The sequence below is a fragment of the Ursus maritimus genome, unplaced genomic scaffold, assembly GCF_017311325.1.
Source record: "Ursus maritimus isolate PB19 unplaced genomic scaffold, ASM1731132v1 scaffold_2, whole genome shotgun sequence".
NCBI lineage: Eukaryota > Metazoa > Chordata > Mammalia > Carnivora > Ursidae > Ursus > Ursus maritimus.
In genome coordinates, this window is record NW_024424452.1 from 64520261 (window position 1) to 64529361 (window position 9101).

Consider the following 9101-nt stretch of genomic DNA (forward strand, 5'->3'; position numbering starts at 1 on the left):
GGAAGGAAGGAAGGAAGGAAGGAAGGAAGGAAAGGAGGAAAAAAGGAAGAAAGGGAGGGAAGGAAGGAAGAAAGGAAGGGAAGGAGGGAGGGAGGGAAGGAGGAAGGAAGGAAGGAAGGAAGGAAGGAAGGAAGGAAGGAAGGAAGGAAGGAAGGGAGAAAGGGAGAAAGGGAGAAAGGGAGAAAGGAAGGAGAGAAACAAAAAACAAAAAAGAATTTACTTAGAAAAAGAAAAAAAGAATTTACTTAGGATCTTAAAAAGGGCTTGGAATGCCCTCTGTGGCTGATTCCATCAAGACCTGCCACCTTCTCCAAGCGTATTTCCAGATTGTTTTCCAGACCCATATTAGGCTAATTTTCCCCTTCCTACTTTCTTATGTCTAAAGGATGTTTCGATGTCATGTTTTTAATCCCCGTGGATAAGACATAAAGACCTACAAAGCTGACTCATGAAAGGAGACCAGGGATTATGGTGGGGGTTGTCGGGGCTACCAGGCAGGACCTCAAATCACTCACCTGAAGAACCTGAAGACAGCCTACTCACCTTCACTCAGGGATGGTCTAAAAAGATCATCTGTAAACAACAATTGTTGGAGAGGATGTGGAGAAAGGGGATCCCTCCTACATTGTTGGTGGGAATGCAAGTTGGTACAGCCACTTTGGAAAACAGTGTGGAGGTCCCTTAAAAAGTTAAAAATTGAGCTACCCTATGACCCAGCCATTGCACTACTGGGTGTTTACCCCAAAGATATAGACGCAGTGAAGAGAAGGGCCATATGCACCCCAATGTTCATAGCAGCATTGTCCACAATAGCTAAATTGTGGAAGGAGCTGAGATGCCCTTCAACAGATGACTGGATTAAGAAGATGTGGTCCATATATACAATGGAATATTACTCAGCCGTCAGAAAGAACGATTACCCAACATTTGCAGCAACATGGATGGCACTGGAGGAGATAATGCTAAGTGAAGTAAGTCAAGCAGAGAAAGACAATTATCATATGATTTCTCTCATCTATGGAACATAAGAACTAGCAGGAAGATCGGTAGGAGAAAAAAGGAATAAAGAAAGGGGGGGTAAACAGAAGGGGGAATGAAGCATGAGAAACTATGGACTCTGGGAAACAAACTGAGGGCTTCAGAGGGGAGGGGGGTGGGGGAATGGGATAGGCTGGTGATGGGTAGTAAGGAGGGCACGTATTGCATGGTGCACTGGGTGTTATACGCAACTAATGAATCATCGAACTTTACATCAAAAACTAGGGATGTACTGTATGGTGACTAACATAATATAATAAAAAATATTTAAAAAATCACTTGGCCAAAAATAAATAAATAAATAAATAAATAAATAAATAAATAAATAAATAAAACGACCATCTGTGATGGCGTTTGGGGACTAGGGAAGGAACAGTCTTCACGTCTGGAGGGGTAGTGAGTTCATTCTCCATTTTGGTCTGAACTCTGAAGGTCTGTACAGTATGAGGTACAGAGAGTTCAGGATGAGGAGACTGCTGGAGGGCTGTTTCAGAAAATATTTCTGCAGAGACCACAAGATTTCCCACCCCAAAGTTCTCTGCTTCAAAGTCAAGAATGGGACACATTATATTATAATGAAAGGAGCGTGGTTTTTGTGTGGTGTAAACACAGGTACAAATCCCACCAGCTGTGCAACCCGGAGCTCATCATTGGTGTCTCCGGACTTCAGTTCTCTTTTTTAGAAGAAATAATTGAGAAAATGTGGGTGTTAAACACACTTCGCAGGTGTTCTTCCTTCCTATTCCAGTGAAGGATAATAGTGATGATGGAGAAGCCTGTGCTGTCGATAAGCCGTGTCTGGTGTCCAGACCAACCTTGTCTGTTTCATAGACCCTGTGTCAGCTCTCTGAGCCTCTTCGTCAACAAAACGGTGAAAACAGTAAGTAACTTACACTTGCTGAGTGGTATGTGCCGGCCACTATTTCAAGTCTCTCTGCATGTATTAACTAAATCGTCTGATGCTCAAGGCAGATATTATTGTTGTTGTTGTTGTTGTTGTTGTTATTATTTTGCACACAAGATAACTGAGGTGGAGAGAGGGGTGTATCAATTGGCCCAACATCACACAGCTAGTAGACAATAGATCCAGAGTTCAGACCCAAGTGGTATAACTCCCAGAGCTCCCACTCGTTTATGTGTGAAATATTAAAATGTAAAACCAATAAAGAACATAATAATTGCTGGGAAAATAACCATCTTTGTGGTGGAGAAAGTTAGTGCTTGTAATTACAGGTGGGGTGAGATGGGTATTGCTCATCATGGAAGGTGAGTGGACACCCAATAGATGTCACCTTGAGTCTGAGAAAGTTAAGAACAAATGTGTCTTTTCCACCTGTTTTCTCCTCTGACCTCGTGGAAGCAAAAGACTTTGACAAGTCACAGTTGCAATGTAAAGCCACACGGAAACCTGGATTTCTTCCGGAAGAGAGCCAAGCAGGAAAGCCTGCCACATGAGGTGGGCTTGGGCTGTGATGTGGTACGAATCAAACTCTTGTTATGTTTCGCTTTTCTTTTCTTCTTTTCTTTTCTTTTCTTTTCTTTTCTTTTTTTTTTAGCACACACATGACTCGGGGGGGGGGAGAGAGAGAACCCCAAGCAGGCTCCACTCACAGCGCAGGGCTCAATCTCATGACCACAGCCGAAACCAAGAGTCAGACGACTCGATGGGCTGAGCCACGCAGGTGCCCTGTTACGTTTCCCTATTGATTGCTGGGGTGTGCGTCTTACTGCAGCAGAGCATAGCCTGTTCTAACTAAAAGTCATAAATGGTCGTAATGATTCTTTGCTTCAAGTAAAACACAGATAACCATGGAAGAAAATCTCATGAAGTTGATATGGAATATGGAGAATCCTTTCTTCTTGAGCAGTAGGAAGCACATTTGGAAAGCCCACAGCTCAAGGGATTGGTTGAATGATATGCATGGGGACAGGGAAGAAGGAGACAAGAGACTAACATGGGAATGAGAAAGGGGCCCCAGGGCAGTTGTGTCTCCATGGGAGATGCGCCAGGGCCCTACGACTAACACCACTTTGATGCATACCTGGATTTTAACCCCAGTTTCACCTCTTTTGATCTGGACGAATCACTCCACCTTTCTGGAGTATCTATTTCTTACTGTGAAAGCTAGCAGCATATTTCAGGGTAAAGTGAAATCCATCATCAACTCGCTTCATTCCTAGCTTAGGCCCATAGGTCCTTGTTAGAGCCCTACATTGTAAATCTGAATTTCTTTACCAAAGACAAATTCTGAACTGGTCATGAGCAAAGTGACTTTGAGCAGCAAGCAGGTGGCTGTTCCATCTCCAACCTCAGGACTGACCTCCTGCTGCCTGGGGAGGGGGAGGGGAGGGAGGGTTGGAGAGGCCTGATGTCACACAGCCCTACATAAGGGCCTCCTTTAGGCTCCTGTGGGCGGTTTGGAAGCAGCTGAGGAAGGAGTTAGGTCCCGGTTGTGGGATTTTTTTTTTTTTTTTTTTTTTTTAGGTCAGACACAGACACAGCTGTTGAGCAAAATGCAGACTCCACAGAAAACCCAAAGCCTCAGACCCTTCAAGCCAAGGAAGAGTTGAGGTGACGTTCTCAGGGTAGCTGTCTGGCTTCTGGTCCTTGAGACAGGGAGCAAAGAAGATCCAGACTTTTATCACCTGCTGATGCTCGACTTTGATCTTCAGTGTTCACAACGAGGAGAGAGGGAGTTAGTAGACGAGGCGACGTTTCCCAGCCAGATCCGGGAGGACTCCGCTGTGCTTCCTGAGAGGGGGCCTGCAACATCCTTTCTGTGAAAAACCAAAACCCACCCAATGACCCCCTGGTCTCCGTTCCAAGCTCCTAAGACCCTGCGAACAGAGCTCTTTCTTTGGTACCTGCTCCTAAGAGATGCGCGTTGAGACTGTCGATAGGCGGTAGGGGAGTGCTACCCGGGGACAGGTTCCTGCCTCCGCTGGACAGGACCACGTTCCTGGTCCCACGGGAGCTGACCGTGACCCAGTTCCCCAGTGGGAGGCGGCACAGCGCACAAGGGGATGTGTGCTGTGTGTGCCCAGGACTTTTAGAACAAGAGGATCTAGCAGAGGGAGATGGGGAAGAATTTCAGTTGTGCCTTTAAAAAGGATGATCTCCTGAATGACCGATTTTAAAAAGGTGGCAAGTACCTTGCTATCAACTCTAAAGAAAGCAAGAGCTCTCAGTTTGACATAACAGGTGTTTTCTCTTTTATTTTTTAACATTTTGCTGGGACTGTGTTTTAATTTCTGGCTGCAAATTTCTTTAAGAATTTTCCAAAGGAGGCTTTGGAAACGAGTCCAAAGAACTCTTGGGTTTCAGGTGTCTTAAAAGCCCGATGACAGCATTTTGCCTCTGAGGAATTTTTGGTAGGGAAATGCTCTGTCCACCGCTGGAATCAATGAGCAGAGCACCCAGACCTTCCCCACCTCCAGCTTCCTCCCACTCAGAACAAGGAGAGGCGAAGTCAGACAAATGTTGCTGACTTTAAAAATAAAGCTTAAGGGATTGAAGTTGTCACCTGCCAGCTGGCCTCATAAAAAAATAACGTGAAACTAAAAATAATTGACTGGGGGCTCAGTAAATATGGCTGGTGTGTGAGTCTCCCTGAACCGGAAACAACCTCTCAAAGGTTTTAGCAGATGCAGAATTTCTTCAGAGCATTTATTATGATTTTTTTTATGAGCTCTTTTAGAAGACTCCACATTCTCCTGTGACCTGCAAAAAGTTAGGTTAATCCAGTGGAAAGTCGGGGCAACCAAAGGAACACCGAAGTCAGCCTCAGATCCCAACTCCTGTCAGACTCCGGATGCGGAGGGCGACAGTGGCTTTATGGAAAGTGAGTTTTGACACCATTTCCCTTTTTTCCATATAGGGGTGCCTCCAGTTTTCAGGCACTCCCCATTCTCCATCCAAATGATTTTGAATCTGTGCATTAATGCATTTGAACATACAGATAGGAAGCCCCCGTCACGCACAGGCACCGTGCTGGGCTCTGCGCAAAGAACAGTGAACAGAACAGATGCAAATCCCTGCCCTAAACATCTTCCAAACCACGGAGTTCACTCTTGGGGTCTCCTTGACCTTCACAAAATGAGAGCCTGCTGGAAGAAAGGAGATGAGGTGTAGTTTTGAGGCACAAGATGGCAACAGCCCCTCCGCAGCCCCACCCTTTCCCCCCAAGGACAGAGCAGCCATGTGCTCCCCGAGGGAGAGCGGTGCAGTGGTGAGGGTTTGGTCTTCGGATTATCCACCTTTCCGTACCAGGTTCGGAAATTATTTCTCCTCCCACCCACCATGTAAACTTGGCCCCTCACACTGCACGCCAGGAGTGGCCTGGCTGTGCCCTGGTGTTTGGGCGAGGGCGATTAGCCTCGGCTGACCAGTACCAACAGACTCAACGTGCTATGAGCTCCAGCCACATGTGGCTGCTTCTCTGCGACGTTAACCAGGGAGGAGGGATTGCAGATTTCGAGCCGTAATTCCTTTCCAAATGCTCCCCCAGTGCTGCGTAAGTGACTTGTCAGAACACACAGGAAATTCTTCGCTTTAAATTCATAGCAAACAGACGTCTTCGCTTAGCATTTTTGAGCTGTGACTATTTTTTCTGGCTAATGATGGGATGGCCTTGCACTTTGAGCCCGTCTGGGAGACCCGGGGCATTTTAAATCTCCAGGATCGCGAACAGACTCCCGGCAGGATTCCAACGTCTGTCTTACCGCCCCAGAGACACTGGAGAGAAAGCTGTCCTTTCATTTCTTCTATCATTCTTAATTGTGATAAAAATGCCATCGTAACTATTTTTAAGTGCACAGAGGCGTTAAGTACACTCATGCTGTTGCACAACCATCATCACCGCTAAGCTCCAGAACTTCTCCAACTTCCTAAACTGAACATTTGTCCTCCAGAAACACCAACTCCCCATTCCCTCCCCTGAGCCCCTGGCCGCCAGCGTTCTCCACTCTCGCTCCGGTTTTGCTAGTCTGGGTGCCCATGCAAGAGAAATCATGCGGCATCTTTTCCTGGCTAGCTGATGTCACTTAGCACGCGTCCTTAAAGCTCATCTATGCTGTAGCAGTTTCTTGTCAGAATTTCCTTCTTTTTAAGGCTAATACTCACTCCACTGTATGTATATCCCACTTTGGGTCATCCATGGACCCACAGACGGACACTTGGGTTGCCTCTACCCAAACCTTTAACTTCTGTGCCTTGGTTTCTTTATCTGTTATTAGGGAACCAAATGGGACAAGAACTGAAGGTTTGTATAAAAAGTTAAGTAACGACCGGATAGAAATCATTGTTCTAGCGGCGCCTGACAGAGGCAGGGAACGATATCCGACCCTGAGAGACCAGGCAGCAGGGGCAGCAGGTGGATGGAGTGTGCTTCTGGAACGAACCGTATTTCTCAGAGTGAGGTCTGCCTGTCTCACAATCTTGTGGCTTCCCAGGCTGCTTCCTGGATCTACTGACCCGAAATCTGCGGGGTGGGGCCCAGGAATCTGCACTTTCAACAGACCCTCCTGGGGAACTGTCCAGGTCGAGGACAATGCGCTCAAGCAGGGAGGTGGCTCCTTGGGTCCACGTGTCTGCAGTGGACAAACACAGGGAAGTCAGGCCATGGGTCAGTTAATATTTTCCTTCCGCCCCCCCCCTTTCTCCTCCCCCAGGAGCCACCTGGTCCTTGGGGCCACTGAAGCCTTTTATCTGCTGGTGAACAGCAGGAGCCTGGTCAGCGTGAGTGTGACCATGGCAGAAGTCTACAGGGACTACAGGGACGAGGACAGCTTCATGTATGTGACCTACGCCTCCCAGGAGATGTTCAGCTGCTCGGGGTCAGGGCAGACCCTGCCATCCTCTCCAGGGCGAGTCAAGAACCCGTCCTCTGGCGCGTGGAGGGACGGCCCGCCTCCTGGGTGTGAGTGGCGGGCCGCCCAGTGACCAGGGCTGCCCCGCAGCGATGGGCCCCTAGCGCCACAGGAAGGCCTGGCCGCCCCTGTGTCTTTATGGGGCCCCCCGCGCTTGTGTGCGCGGAGACAGTGGGGTGGCTCTCGGGGGTTCTGTGCCTGCTAAGTCTCTCCTGAGTAGGCAATGGTGCGCGTGGGTGATGGTTTTGTGCAGAGAGCTGGAGATGGATTTCACGCGTCTTCTGTGGGGAAAGCGGCAGGCCCCCGTGGGGCGGTCTGGGGGAACCCCGGGCTGTGGACGGGTCCCTGTGGAGCCCGCTCGTGGAGCCAGTGTGATGCAGCTCATCTGGGGGCGGCGGGGGGGCGGGGGGCTTCTCTATGTCGTTACGAGATGATCCTTGCATTTCAGCGTTCGTCCGACTTGCTTATTTCCTCTTCAGATCCTTTTCTGTCTGTTTACGCGGTATGGATTTATGCCAAAGCTGTAACCACTCAGTTCCAAATAATTTACATGAGTCTTCCTTAGGGTAGAATTTTTAAACTAATGGCTTTCATGTGAGTCTTCATTATGGACCAGACTTTGTTCAAGTCCTCTGGGCGTGTTAACTCCTCATAATCATCCTATATGTTAAGTACTGTTTCCCCCCATTTTAAAGATAAGGAAATTGGGTCAGAGAAAGGTCAGGAAACTCACCCAAGTTCCTCCAGCTAGCAAGCAGCAAAACCAGGATCTGGAATCCAGCGGTCTGGTGTAGAACCCAGGCTCCACACCCCTCTGCCGGTCTTCCTGTGGACGACAGAAGCTTCTTTCCTTGGTGAGACCCCACTAGTCTGGCGTGGGGGCTGAGGTGCACGTGCCCACCCGTGCACACGGGAGACAGAGCCGCACACAGAATGCAGAGAGGCTCGGTCAGGTAAGAAGAGTCACAGACGAGGGCAGGAGGGCCCAAAGGAGGGGTGCTCCCTGTGCTTGGAGAGCGTCCTTTACGAGAGTCTCACAGGGAGTCAGCTTCGACCTACGCTTGGAGAATGAAAAGCATTTTCATGGGAAGGAATTCTTCATTTTGAATCACTTACGGTGAGGAAAGGTCGAATAAGCATGTCTCGTGTGTCAGGAGCTTCTAAGAGCTGGAGTGACAGCAGGGAGCCAGACAGGTGAGGACCCAGCCTCCTGCCGCTCTGTCCAGGGAAGGGAGAGAGAACAGAGAGAAGCGTGGTAAGCGTCTGAAGACAAACGAAATGGGGTCCTGGGATAGGGATGGGGGGACACTTCACCTTGGCAGTCAGGGAAGGCCTCTCCGAGGAGGTGACATATGCACGGGCTGTGCAGGAGCAGGGAGCCGGTTTGCGGATCTGGGAGGAGGGCCTGTATGTTCTGCAGGACGGTGAGAAGAGAGGATGCCTGGGTTTCTGGTTTGCTTCGTTTGGGTCTGTTTCGTGGTTGCTGCTTCCCTGCATGGTTTGGCCTCTCCGGTGGGAGCGGGATGTTTGCGGTGGCTGTATTTGCAATGGGCACGCAGTAAAAAGTTCAGCAAATATTTACTGGCATCTTCTTTCCTTTAGTCTTTTTTCCAGACCCTGGGGCTCCGAACAATCCCTCCTTCATCTGTACCCGTTTCTTTGTTTTACTTCATTTGATCATTTCTTTGCCACCCCTGGGGGGGAATAAAATCTGGGCCAATTTTTGTTGAACAATGAACACTATTACATTAAACCAAATTAAACTAAACCGTTCAGTTAAGCCATTACACATTAAACATCACAGCAGTGAAGAGCATCCCCGGGGCTCCGAGTGGGGGCAGGAATGACTGGAGCAGAAGGGAGGCACGTGAGGCAGAAGAGCCAAGAGAAGATCCCCAGGGACCTCTCCTCTGCTCTGAGCCTGGTTTGATGTTCCCAGCGGGTTCCGCCCGTTTCTTTTCCATGCAACCCTTTTACCCTCAGGACAAAAATAGGAAATAAAACAAAACACACCCTCGGGTTTGCTAACTGGGCTGCCTAACAAATCACCTTTACCTCAAGTGACGTAAAACGAGGATTTATTTTTTCCCATGAAAGTTGTGGAAATCCCTGGGAGGCAGTGGGTTGGGTGGAGGTTCCTGGTTTCTCCACGGCTGGCAGGTGGCTGCGGCCGTGGGCTGGCTGGTGTGGGCCGG